This window comes from Colletes gigas, unplaced genomic scaffold, assembly GCF_013123115.1.
Source record: "Colletes gigas isolate AHSC1104 unplaced genomic scaffold, ASM1312311v1 Colletes_gigas_Sc00001, whole genome shotgun sequence".
NCBI lineage: Eukaryota > Metazoa > Arthropoda > Insecta > Hymenoptera > Colletidae > Colletes > Colletes gigas.
The window spans coordinates 1,437,010-1,450,908 of NW_025106630.1; the positions used below are offsets into that span (position 1 = coordinate 1,437,010).

Consider the following 13,899-nt stretch of genomic DNA (forward strand, 5'->3'; position numbering starts at 1 on the left):
CACAACGCTAGATATACCGAGGCGTACCAATTGGAATTGGCTCGTAATTCGCGGCCATTCCGACGGATGGCTTCACCCCAATAATTACCGTTCCACAATAAATTTATGACAGCAATAATTTACACGGAAACTGCGGCCGTCTGGCTCGATAAAGACCGATTAACTATAAAACGAAGCCACGTCGGGCCCGATGCTTCGACGCGGTTCAACCGCGACATGCACCCGTCTCGTTTGTACAAGATCAAACTTTAAATCGTTGCGATAAGCTCGATGCTTTCACGTACGATGTCGCCCATAAGTTACCGGATGCTTGGCCTGTCCGGCTCGGTAAGTGCAAATTAGGATACGGATACAATTTTCTGAAACGATCTCGTTACCTCGTTTGGCTACGTTTACTTACTTTAATCGTTGTTACGGTCGAATTTATAATGTCCTCGCGCAGCAGATGGACGAAATCCTTATTTAAATGAAAATTTCAAGCAATAAATTGTCGTAAACAGCTGTTTATCCGGCACTCGTTAAGGAAAAATTTAAATTCCAATTAGAGAATTAAATATTCGGTAACTGGTACAAAAACTGTTCTGAATATTTCTATACGTTGGTTTCATCGTCTATTATTCTAATACAATTTTTTTCAAAAAGTGCTATGTTTTCTGAGAAACCAATGGAAGATATCGATCTCATTATTATAAATTCAGAGACACAAATACGTTCTTTTGATGCAGGGAAATTAATTCTTATTATACATGATACAATATTTATATGAGTATTTTGCAAACTTTTCGTGAGAAAATTACCGAAATAAATGCCATTTAGAATGTAACTATGCAGACTTTTTACACGAATTACCAGAACGGTACGTCAAAGTTAATTTAATTTTTTATCATTATTGGGTCCCCTGTAATGTAAGGCCCAGGGGCACGAGGCCTTTTCAGCCTCCGATTTGTCACAGTCCCGATCACGAGAAGCGACCATCATTATCCATGTAAAAGTATTTCACGCAAAAATTGTAACGCATAAGATAGAACGCGTTATAATTTTTTTTCTGGTAACCCACCCACCGCGAATGTCACATGAAATTCGTGGGTCAGAAAACGACGAAAGTCAGTTTCGAAAACAACGTCCGCTCGCGAGATAATTGAGCGCGCGTCACGCACTCGCACGTCGAACTTTTTCCGCCCAAAAAGTCCCCGCGTCGAAACGAATGAAACAAATGTCCAAGTTTCGCCAGACGAACTAAACGATGAACGTCTGCGGTAATTTAACCCTTTCGTTACGTCGTCGGTAGCAGACTTTAATCATCGTCCGCGAAACGATCTGTGGATATTAGGGACGGCATTAGATGTCATCCACGAAAATATTATCCACGCCAAAATTCTTTTGTTCCAAGATACGACCACAAATTTAATCAATTTTTCTCTCTTTTTATCAATGTGAAATGATTGAGATTTTCACCACTTAGAGATTAATAGGATTCATGAAATTTGCTTTACAGTACTTTTATATTACAGATTTTTTATTCTGAATTACTTGTGATTTGTGAATTTTTAGTTTGCTTTTTAAATTGAGTTTTCAGTAACTATTGTATAATTGAGAATTCTATTGCATATATTCTTTGAGGGAGAAAGGATGACTTCAGCCCTAAGTTATTAATAGAGCGCGAATGTTTACGCATTTATGGGAAATTTTAATTTTCAAAAAACTACATCTACTTAACATGCAAAAATATAAGAAATACTTACAGTAAGATATGAATTATTATATCTAGGGGTTGAGAGAACCTTCTGTAAAGCTCCCATATTATTAATTCTATTAATAAAAATATGAATTTGCATAAAGATCCACAGTCTGGTTATTAAGTAACACTGATTTGTGAATTTTCAGTTTGCTTTTTAAATTGAGTTTTCAATAACCATTGTATAATTGTCAATTCCATTGCATTTATTATGACGAAGAAAGGATCACCTGAGCCTTTAGTTGTTAGATAAATAAGACTTTCTGTGAACGTAAAATTTGAAAAACGAATTAATAACGCGTAATGCTTTTGGAAAATAATTGGCCAAAGTACCAAGTACAGGAAGTACGGTGATTATGGCGGAAAGAAGGCTGGACATCCGAACGGTGTACATTAACCCTTTCACTTAGCGAAGCACCTGTGTACTTCAGTCGTACGAACCGCCAGCAGCACGTATCCAAGCAATATTTAATTATTTAATTACCACAGGTCCACGGTTGTTATTGTTATGTGTCAAATAAAGTCCTGCACTGAATTTGAATACGTTCATTCGACGCAATTGGGAAAAATTCCGGCAAAAGTGAAGTTTCCCAGAGATATTGATAACACCTTTACATTCGATGCTGACAACTCTTTTATATATGTACTTTGAATCTTTTCAACCAACCTCCAATTTATATACGTGTAAAATGCGTTGAACAAATTCTGTGCTTTCAAAGTGTATACAGCGAGGTACTATCAAATTGGTCGCATTCAGTGAAATGGAGAAAAATCTTCAATGTTTATTCATTCTACAGACTCTAAAATCGTTCAGAAATTAAAATACACGTGTAGTTTCTTTTACAAATTGCACGATTCTGGTATGGTAACTCGATTTTAAAATAACGAAGGCTGTTAATAATGTTACGCCTCATAATCAGTGATCATCAGTCGATTCTTTTGTATCGTATTTTTAATCCTTGAGTGAACTCTCAATCTCAACTGAATTAATTTACTTAACGTTGACTGCTACCAAACTGGTAAATGCAAATCAACTTTCCCTTAAAGCATTTAAAAAATAATGAACTAATGGAGGATTACATAAATATATAAAATAATAAGTAGTTTAAACTTGCGGAGGGCTGCGGCAGCCTCAATAATCCTCTTAAGGGTTAATTGCTTCTTGTATTTCTCCTTACTTATTTTTGATTTTTCATGTAATCGAGGAAGTTATTGCTATGTATGAACATTTAATAAAAACGAAAAACTTGCAAAATTTAAATACAATATAATTGAATTACCAAAGAAAGTAAGAATTAAACTCAGGTTCACTATTTGTCACACTAAAATTCTGATAAAATGTTTTACGATCGCCAGCGAGAAAATTGCACTTTATTCATTTTTTTCTGGGTTAAAGGTTACTTTGGCCTGCAACGAGACCGACTAAATCGAGTTTCGGTCGGATGGGATAAATACCCCCACCGTGCATCGAATCGCGGTACGAAAGCGGTGCCGCAAATCAATAATCCTATTCGCAAGATCGTTCGTGCCCGATCAATTTCGGTGTCCATTACGCCTCGAAGAGAGCGGTCTCTATCCGCGGGCCTGGGGCGCGATATTATCGGGCAGAACGCTGCTCAGGCCGGAAAGGGGGCCCCAGCTCACGGAATGAGAGGGGGGAGAGGAACAGGCACGAATAATTTTCGACCACGAAAAGTGAAACGTTAACGGCGCCCGATCACGAACCCATGCTCGTTTCCTTCGGGTGTTTTGCACTTTTGTGTACGCGATCGTAGCTGCAACCAACAAACGGCCGAATGAGGCGGAAAGAGAGGGGCCCAGGGACGAACGAGGAACGATTTCGCGAGTTGGATCAAGCCCAGATTGCAGTCATTTGCCGACATAAATTGCACGGGGGACGGTCTGATCGTCTCGCGCGAAGAAACGAGGGCCGTTATGCGAGGTGCGCGTCTAAAACGCCACGGATCGAGAAAAAATCGGGGGCTACCCGCGGTGAGGCGTCGGTACTCTCCGAAGGAACCGACTCCTCGCGATGCCAGATCGCCCCCAGGCGCCCTCGACGATGATTGCTCGGTTTCTGTCAAGCCACGTTTCGATTCATTCGGTCAATTCTACGACGTTCCGATGGAATTTCCAGCGTTTCTCCTCTTTGAGCCGCGGATATGATTAAATTCTATCGCTGGCGGAAAGTCGACGCTAGGCACTCCGGATTTCGACCAAGGCTTTCCGTTATTCACCCCTAAATTCGGTCGCCTGAGAGAGCTTTCAATCATTGCGAAAGAGTGACTTACGATATTTACAAATCTACATATGCATTTTTTTTAGGATTTCTGTACAGTATTACTCGAATAACAACTTCAGAGTCTATATTTGAATTGGATTGAAAGTTTATGGTGATGCTAATGTTTCATTGGAAATTGTAAACACAGATTATATTGAAAATTGAAGGGGCCAGTTTCATGTGAGACCTCAGAAAAAATCATTTTTTATTTCGGTTTTTGAAAGTATATATATTTAAGAATGTACTGTTAAATTTTGAAAGATAAATCTCAGGTATTGTGGATTGGAGAACATTTTTTGTATAGCATTATGTAACATTTATGTACACATGAGACTGCTCCCTTAATAAATAGTGTGTCACGATATTTAGTTCACTTATTTTTGTCCTTTCACAATTGTTTGCAACTTGTACAAAAATAAAAATATTTCTATTCTTCATCAAATAATCTATACGTCACACAGATACGTAATCAATAAAATTAACTTATAAAACAATATTACTATTTTGATTAATATTTTTCTGTATCTGTCGACGCAAGGTACTCAAATTTCGACGAAGACTTTCCATAATTCATCCCTAACTTCAGTCATCTGACTCGTAAGAGAGTTTTCAGTCATTGCAAAAGAGTGATTTACAATATTTAAAAATCTACACATGCAATTTTTTAAGATTCCTTTGTAGAATTACTCGAATAACAATTTCAGAGTCTAAATTTGAATTGGATTGAAAATTGATGTCCTGTTGACAAAACGGAAAAATAGGATAAATCTTTGTAACGATATGCAGATGGCATTTGAAACTACAAACAAAGATTATATTGACAATAAATACGATATGTTTAATTAAATTGTAAAGATTGTATATACGATGCCACAATATCTAGAAGCAGTAATTACAACAAAATGTAGTGTTACAATTTTATAAGATGCCCACTTGCTTTTATCCTTCCACAATAGTTTGCAATTTACTCTTATAAAAATGAAAATATTTCTTTCTATTCTTCATCAAATAGTTTATAAACCACACAGATACGTAATAAATAAAGTTTACTTATATGACACTAACACTATTTTGATTGACACTACCAAAGCAGTCAAAATGACCCATCAGTAATTTCTAATGAAATTCGTAAAATCTTTACTGGACTAAATTTTTGAAAATTTACCGTAATTTTCTATAAAAAAATGAATAAACGTTTACAAAATACACTATGATTGTTAATAACGACTTTGCAGTGCCTACTCAGGTACTTTTGCCCCCGACTGTACAGTTACAATGTTTGCAAAACGAGCCTTCTGCCGACCGATATGCAACGAAATATCCATATAACCAATTTGCTCGAAGTTTACCGAGTATTTTTAAACATCGAACGCGCGATACAGAATGCGGTTAACGCTCCTTCGTTAACAAAGTATGCATCGCGTAACGGAACTTCCTGAAATAATTATCGTCGGACAATTAAATTTGTAACGCCGTTAATCTGTTCCTCCGGGGTTTCAACCTCGTTCCCGTAACAACGCAACGAATGTAAATTAACTTTACTTACCTCGTAGATACGCGATAGTCTAATTACTGTCTGATAATATTTGATAATAACCCGTCGCTCGTAACGCGAGCGTGTAAGCGCTGTTTTAAAATTATTTGCACAATTTAATTCGCGGGAAGCGTTAACAGATTGCATAATGAATCATGCAATTCGATACTGTAACGAGTGGTAGCTTAACGGCTGTAATATTTTCAGTGGAATGTTACAAGATGCATACATCTAGATAGAAAAAGGAGGGGTGTAAAGGTTAGAGTTATTTATAAAGACCTTGATTGTCCCCTCATCATTCACGGCCTTGTTTTATATTGCTCTTAATCTTCCGTTGCAATGTAAATAGCGCGCCCAACAAAGTAACAAAAAGATACATAATAGAGATACGAATACTGTAACATTATAATATCTTATCTGAAAATAACTAGAAAGAAATAATGGATTTACCGGCGGAATGCGTTTCCATTTTTCCGTTTGACCTCGATTATCAGAAATATTTCGAACAATTTTAATATTATCTTTTAAAGTGCGCAAAAAGAGAATAGAATTATATCCAGAAGTTGCTTATTTTTTTCGACAACGTTTTATTGCAATTCGTGTATTCAGGGACCGATAAATAATTACGTAACATCTGCGGAACATTAATTCTCGATCCAAACTTGAGATAACCATCGAGAATCGCCCCGCGTGTGTTTCTACAACCACTAAAAGTTGTTGAACATTGGAAACTACGTGCTTCGGGTTCGTATATAAATTAGTTCTACCGACTTTCCTTATCGCTGAATTCCGTGCCAGATTTTATTCCTTCATTTATAGAAACATAAATTAACGTCATAAAAAATAAACGACTACCCCAGGGCTTGATTAATCGAGCTGCCAAACGTGGCGTGTTAATAAATCAGTGATAAACTCGCGGCTTCGCTCGACGCCGCGAAATCTTATAAATCGCCTACGGAACGGCACAACAACAATACAACGAACAACAGATTATTTTCAGAGCGAGTTATTATTTATGTGCAGGAAGGGAAATATCGTGTGTACCATTATGTAGTTCTGGAGAAATCCTCGTAATTTCCTTGTCTTTCGCTCTCACCTTTCCCGCGAGAGCCATAAACGCAAAAACCATGATGCACCTCCGTCAAATGAGCAGTTAACCCCGATTTAGCTCGCGCGTGCGCCGCCGTCGACCATTAAATAATAAATCAATAACGCAAGCTAATAATACGCAGATTTACCGAGTGCCACAAACAAAGATACTCCGGCTCCGACGCGGAGAAACGAAATTTAACGTAAACTAGGAAAATGAAACGTAATTGGTCTATGGTTCGTTCTCGTAAGTACTCTTGTTATTACCTGGTTTCGATAACACGTAGCAAGCAAAAATGAAACTCGCGCGAGAGAATGATTTTTATTTTTATCGACATGCACCATCCGATAGACGGAGAATATTCTGAACTCAATTATTTTAATATTCTTAAATTTGCATCGATTTATCCGTTCGAACTATGATTCCATCTAAGAGTCTATAATCAAAATCTTTATTTTTATATTCGATTATCGTACGAGACACTTTTGCAAACAACGAAAAATTAATTTCTGAAAATTATTTCTGAAACTGGTTGCCCGCGAAAGGGGATAATTCGTTCCCAAAAATTTCGAGCTCCTCTCCTCGTCGATAATCTCGTTAGAGGGCTATCGTATATTTCGTAAAACATATCCTGATGGCTGGCGGATATTTTGGAATAGCGCATCGAGGATAAAAGGGATCGCGGGAACGGGAAGCTGCCGGTTAATTAATATGCTCCCGCTACCCGTTTTCAATAATAATTATACCCTTCCGTTTTTCTGCCCTGGTCGCATTTTTCATTCGAGCGTAATCACGGCATCCACCCGGGCGAGGCACCGAGAAAAAGAGGAAAGAAAAGAAAGAATCGAAAGCCGCCTCTCCGGGGTAGACGAGGTTGCCGGCAATTACGCGAAATTAGCCGACTGCCGATACTCACGGCGATCGAATATCTCTTTTTCTGGACCCGGATATTTCGGAACTGTCGGTATTCGTGAACCGGTATCATTAATGCCGAGACAACAGATGCGGAGCGCGATTTATATTCACGAGCAGGCCTCTTTACTCGGTCAAAACGTAGCGAAATAGAACGCCTGCAATTTCCTGTTTCCTTTCCTCTAATTGAATTAATTAATACGTCCCCGGTCGGAAATTTCTACCGGCCAAGGTATCGTCTGCTGCTTTTCGCGGTTCCTTTTTCCTGGCGAGATCGACGATTCCACTCGATCGAGCGTACTCCGATAACAGCCTCGCGGCATATTCTTTCTTTTCGTGATTTCCTTTTACTCGACAAAATTGTTCACCTGTTTAGCTGTGTGGCCATATTTTTAATGTATAGGGGGAGTCCCTCTAAAACAATAGTAGTATAACAACATTTATTTCCATCGCGTCTAGGGTGTTCGGCCACCCCTGGGAAAAATTTTAATGGAAAATTCTAGAGGCACAAAATAAAACTAAAATCAAAAAACAGAAACATAGAAACATTTCCGGCCACACAGTATATTTTCGGTAAAGAGTTTATTTTTTGAAAATGCGTATTACAAAATGATTGTAATTGACCCCTGTAACCGAAAACAATTTTTTTAGAGCGATTTGAAATTTTTTAATTTTGTCGACAAAATCCACCTACTCGATTTTTTTTCTCGAAAATGCGTAGCATTTCGGAGGTATGTGTATTCACCAAAAATGATTGTAATTGACCCCCGCAATTAAAAATAATCTTTCTAGAACGATTTAAAACTCTTTATTTCGCCGAAAAATTTCGGCACCTATTGAATTTTTTTCTCCAAAGTGCTTAGGATCTTAGGGGTACGTCTATTCACCAAAAATGATTGTAATTGACCCCCGCAATTAAAAATAATTTTTCAGAACGATTTGAAATTTTTCTTTTCGCCGACAAAATTTCAGCACCATGTCGATTTTTCTTAAAAATTCGTTTTCGATTTTTAATAAATTTGTTTGACGCTGTACGAAAATGTTGCCTAATACTTTTTGGGGGGCACCCATGAGCTCTAATTCACAAAAAAATTTCAATGAGATACATTTACTATTGTAGAAGTTATGGACGTTTGAAAATTGGGCCAATTTTATGGGGGTTTCTCACTTCACGGTGTTAAGGAACAACTTTTCGAATATTCTTGGAATCTCTACATATTCTACATCAAAATACGCGTTGTTTGCATTTTGAAACATTAAAATCGCCCAATCCGTTTAGGAGTTATGATGTTTCAAAGATTCGCATGAAATTTCGGAGAACCATTTCTGGCCAGAAATTATATTTTCGTTAAGGAATTTTTTTCTTGAAAGTGCATAGGAATTTGAGAGTACATGTATTAATAAAAAAATGATTGTAATTGACTCTCACAACCAAAAATAATTTTTTTAGAACGATTTGAAATCTTTTAATTTAATTTTTTAATAATTTTTTAACGAAGCCTCAATCAACAAATTGATGTTCTTGATTTTCGTCTCATTTTGGTCTCTAGAATCGCCCATTAAAATTTTTCCCAGCGGTGGCCGGCCACCCTGTATATTTCTTTGAGTATTTATCGTTTTAATTTATTCAGTACAAATAAACACATTATAATTGTCAGTAGTTCTAGTGTTTATAAATGCAATTTTCAAAAGTAACTAATAAATAACAACGGTGCATCTTTAATAAGGAAAAAACCCAAATCACCAATGTCTTTCTATGGTAGAATAAGTTCAGTAGCCTAGCTCTGATCACATCGTCATCACCTATTGTACGTGGTCACAAGAAAACAGCACCATAGATCTTAAAAAATTCTTTAAATAAACGTAGATCTTGCAAAACTTCATAAAGATCAAATAAGTGACACGGAACATAGATATAATTTCCAACAATTATGCAAGCAATACCTGAACTCCCAAAAAATATACACCGCTGCATCCAAAACAGGCCGGGGGGTTGGATTTGCCATCATCCGCGACAACGCGATCAAAAAACACCATCTTCCAAAAACGTGAATTAAAACGAAAACAACAGTGCATTAAAAAATATCCCCTGAAGGAAGCAGTAACGCAAAAATTTATAATATTCCGGATGATCGACGTTCTCCAGCGGAATTCTCGCCGCCCAGGAGAGTCTGAGCCCTTTTCTCCGGCATTTTCTAAGCACACACGTATCAGCCATTAAACGAATCCGTAACAGGCCCATAAAACTCGTTCCCCGGGTACAACGTGGTGGTTCCATCGCTCTCCCAGGAATTCAAGGGCTAATTTGCACGGTCGTCCGTCGTAATTCCGGGTGATCAGGGTGGTTTGCATCTCGAGCGATTGATAAGCTCCGCGGAACAAGAAGCTGACGCATGGAGTGCTTAGAGCACCTGAGCCCGTAGTCGTAAAGTTGGCAGTAAGCCTTGTTTATCGGCCGCGGCACGGCGAGGAATCTCTTTTATTTGAGGCACGGGACCCTCGACGGAAGTCGGAAAATTCCATTTGCGGCGAGTAAATAAAGCCCTAAATTTTCGCAGGAATTATGCCGTTTTCACGCTTAAGCGACTCCGCCTTCGGGGCTTGAAGAATTATGCTAGCACGGGGAGAGCCACGGCCGACCCGTGGCGTGCTGTAATTGAATCTCTCGAATAAAATACGACACCTAGCGCTCGCGTATCCTGAAATTAGTTTAATCGCGTGTCGCGAACGATCGCTGATTCGAATTACCAACGCGCCTCTTTGCTCGAGAAAAAATTCACCTTCCCCTCTTAATACTTCAACCCTCGAAAGGTCAGACATGGTGACGTTAACGCTAGAACTACAATCATGGTGTATTTATTTGCACCAAAGGAATTAAAACGATACTCGAGGAAATGTACAATAGAATGGAAATGAATGTTCATTGATTCTCAGATAGAAAACTACGGTCAGTTTTATGAGAAATCCAGTCAATTTCAGAGATCACAATTTTTATTAGAAATTACGAATAGATCATTTCGAACACATTTCGGTAGTTCCAGTGTCAACTAATAAGAGAGTGTCAGAAAAATTTTCACTTTTGATCCCTTTACGAATAATTTATAAAATGATGGTGAATAGAATAAACCTGATCGGTGGAGAAGTTTGATTTTGATATTTAGGTTTTAATTTTGAGGTTTTCAAACGAAGAGGATGTCGAAAGATAGTCTTAATTGATCGGTACAATTTTTTGCATCGAAAGCTTGCATTTCTTTTTGATGAATGAATACGCAACAACGTGATCGTCCTGTTTCTAAGATTACGAGTCGCGAACACGGGTTTTAACAAGCGAAAAAGAACAATAATAATAGGAGACGTTTCGATAAGTCGGGTGAACACGTTGTTAGCCTTTATTTTTACGCGATCCTGTTTGCGAAGATTGATATAGTGGAGACGTCCAAGATGTATGGTCGCCGTGGCGCAGAAACCGGTCGAACTTACGCAAAGTGTCAATCCCCGTACGTAACGAGTGTTCGAGTTTGTTCTAACTCAATTTACAACTAAATCTATGAATAGTATCCGTGCATGTGATGTTATTTATCATCTTCGAAACAAACCTTACAGTATACACAGAGTGGTCTAACAATAAAATCCTATTTTCTCGAAAATAGATGGACATCAGAATAAGTAGAAACAGCGAATAATGAACAGACGTATGTACCAGCCAATCGTATTCAATATTAATAATGCTACATTAATATAAGTCAGAATATCATAAGTCAAATTCTTAATAAAGTATACAATTATGTACCTATTATTGTAGCGTCGTAAGTGTTTATTAATACGAACAATTTTAACGTTACTCTTTTGGAATTATGATTATAATTACATAGAATAATATGGTAGAAAATCCAGCTAGCCACTGGAAATATAAACGTAGAAATTTAATAGTGTATTAATTACGGGAAACGTTGTTGATAATTCGTTATCGGTTTTTGTTGGCAATCGATACGCGAGCATCGAAAATTCACGTCGAATACAGTCCGTATATATCCGTATATTATATTTTATTTGATGTTTAATATTTTCATTCATTTGGTAAACGGTTCGAACATTTTATTACCGTGCTAACGATACATATATATTTTATTCAGTGGTTTATTTCGTTTTCGCGATAAATTGTTTGCTTTTCCTCGTTAAAATTTTGTTCGTTTCCGTTACTTTCGATCTTAAACGAAAATTAATATGCTTAGCAGACTTGTATCGTGCATCGTTACTTTTTCGGCTCGAACGCACTGTTATAGCGAAATTAAACGATTTAATTAATACCGTGGGCTCAGCAAATCGTTTAAAATCATCATTACGTAGCTTTCAAGTATGTTTCCTTCGAAACGAGCGTTAATTATACCGATATTCACAAGCGCTTACTCAACGTTGTTATTTGTTCGTTATTTCGAACAAAGACGTTTATGTCTGTCTAACACGCGGAAGTGAGAAAATTTATGATCGATCACTATTGCGAATTAGCATTTTACGTGCAAACGATAAACGAACGCGACCATTAAAAACTATTACCCGATCTGCCGTACACGCATTCCGGCTATTAAACAATTATTTTTATCACGATCGTGAACGTAACGCCTAGCGCGTGCTTCGAAAAAATGAATTTTTTAAACGACCGATTCGTAGAAAAGATTATCGTGCACGAAAAGAAAAGGAGAAGTTAATTCGAAACTTCGACGATGGAGCATTGGCGGAGAGTGGGACGCGTGTTTTAATAAAAATTTATTGCGGTCTGGAACGGTTAAAAATAATGGACGTGTATTTTCTTTAGCCACGATAACTCAAACTAAATATCTCGAGACTTGTGGAAACAAAAAAAAAATGTAATTCATAGTTTTTCACAGACTATAATAAAGGGTTACGAAAATCATTCTTATCGTATTCATTTTTGGCGTTATTAAAATTTTTATGAAGACGAAAATCATTCTTATCATATTCAATTTTGGCGTTATTAAAATTTTTATGAAGACGAAAAGTTAGTTTTATCTTGACTTTATAATTGACCGTACCTATTTCTATTTGATATGTTGCCCAATTCTGTAGTAGACAAATAAAAAATATTTTTAAAAAAGATACAAGTTTGAAGCTTCGAAGGGGAAAAATATTTGTTTGTTGCTTTCTGTGTATACATTTTAGCGAATGTTTCATTGTTTCATTGTTATTTGATCAGTGGTCACGGTAAAGGGCATGCATAACCTATACCTATGTCGAGTTGGAATTCACGCTATGCAGCCTTATCAACGAGACCCGCAACGTGAGCCCGATAATCTTATCTGGTAATGCGTACATTGTCGTTGATAGTTGTGGCTCGGATATATGTAGCAAAGTTCCATCGTAAAAAGTCTGAGAAAGATCGTAGTTGTAGGGGAAACAAATCTGCCGGGTGTAATAAATATTCATGCTGGCGTTTTCTGGCTCAAAACATTTACTCGTATTTCACCGTGCGAATAAAACGTAAACCTATTTGTCTTTTTATTATTACGGGGTATTCCAAAGATTCACGGCCAATTTCGTTCAAGTTATTTTCTAGAAAAGCGAGTCTTTCCTCCAGTAACATATAATACAAAATTAATCGAGCAACTTGATATTTTTATTTTTAATTTTTTAACAGTTTGTGACACAATTTAAGTGGAATTAAAACTGTCTTATTGCTCTCGATTTGTTCGATCTAAACATTTTTATTTAATCTCCAGCAGTTTAGTAGCTACCAAGTATTGCAATTGTCGAGATACGAAAATGTGGGAACGTTTAAACTGGTACTTGGAAAGGTCATCTGAAAAAATTCATCTACAGAAGACAAAATTTACGAGTTTCCTTTTTAAGAAGATTAATAGGGAATTTTTTTTGGGCAGGATTTTCTGATATTGATCTTCCCCTTTTCTGTCTTATTTAATCAAGGGTTCGGAAGAAATAATCCTCACGAAGAGAATATTTAAATTTAATAATATCAAAGCTTTTAACCACCTATTATCCTCTGCAAATCGATATTGACTGACTTGTGTTTCATACTTTCTATCATTGAATACAATAATTTATATCATAGAAAATGGTAGAATACTACAAACGTTATGCCACAACACGTCATCTTTTGTTAATTAATTAATCTTAGATGAATTTGGAATTAACTTATCTTTTACAAAAAAGTGATATTCTTGAAAAACATCGTACTCGTAAGTTCTTTCGAATTAAATTCATAGTAGGTAAGAACAACGAACCGCGAAGGATCGATCAAAATTAAATGGTCGTTTCCGAGCGAACGGGTGGAGCGCGCGAAACGAAATTGCTCGACAAATATCTGGAAAGTA

General features: G+C 37.0%; 1 protein-coding gene across 4 annotated transcripts in view; it reads right to left on the reverse strand.

Moving 5' to 3' along the window:
• Positions 1 to 13,899, reverse strand: part of LOC122397704 (protein split ends-like) — a 418,491-nt gene that overhangs the window by 146,653 nt on the left and 257,939 nt on the right. The window lies entirely within an intron of this gene.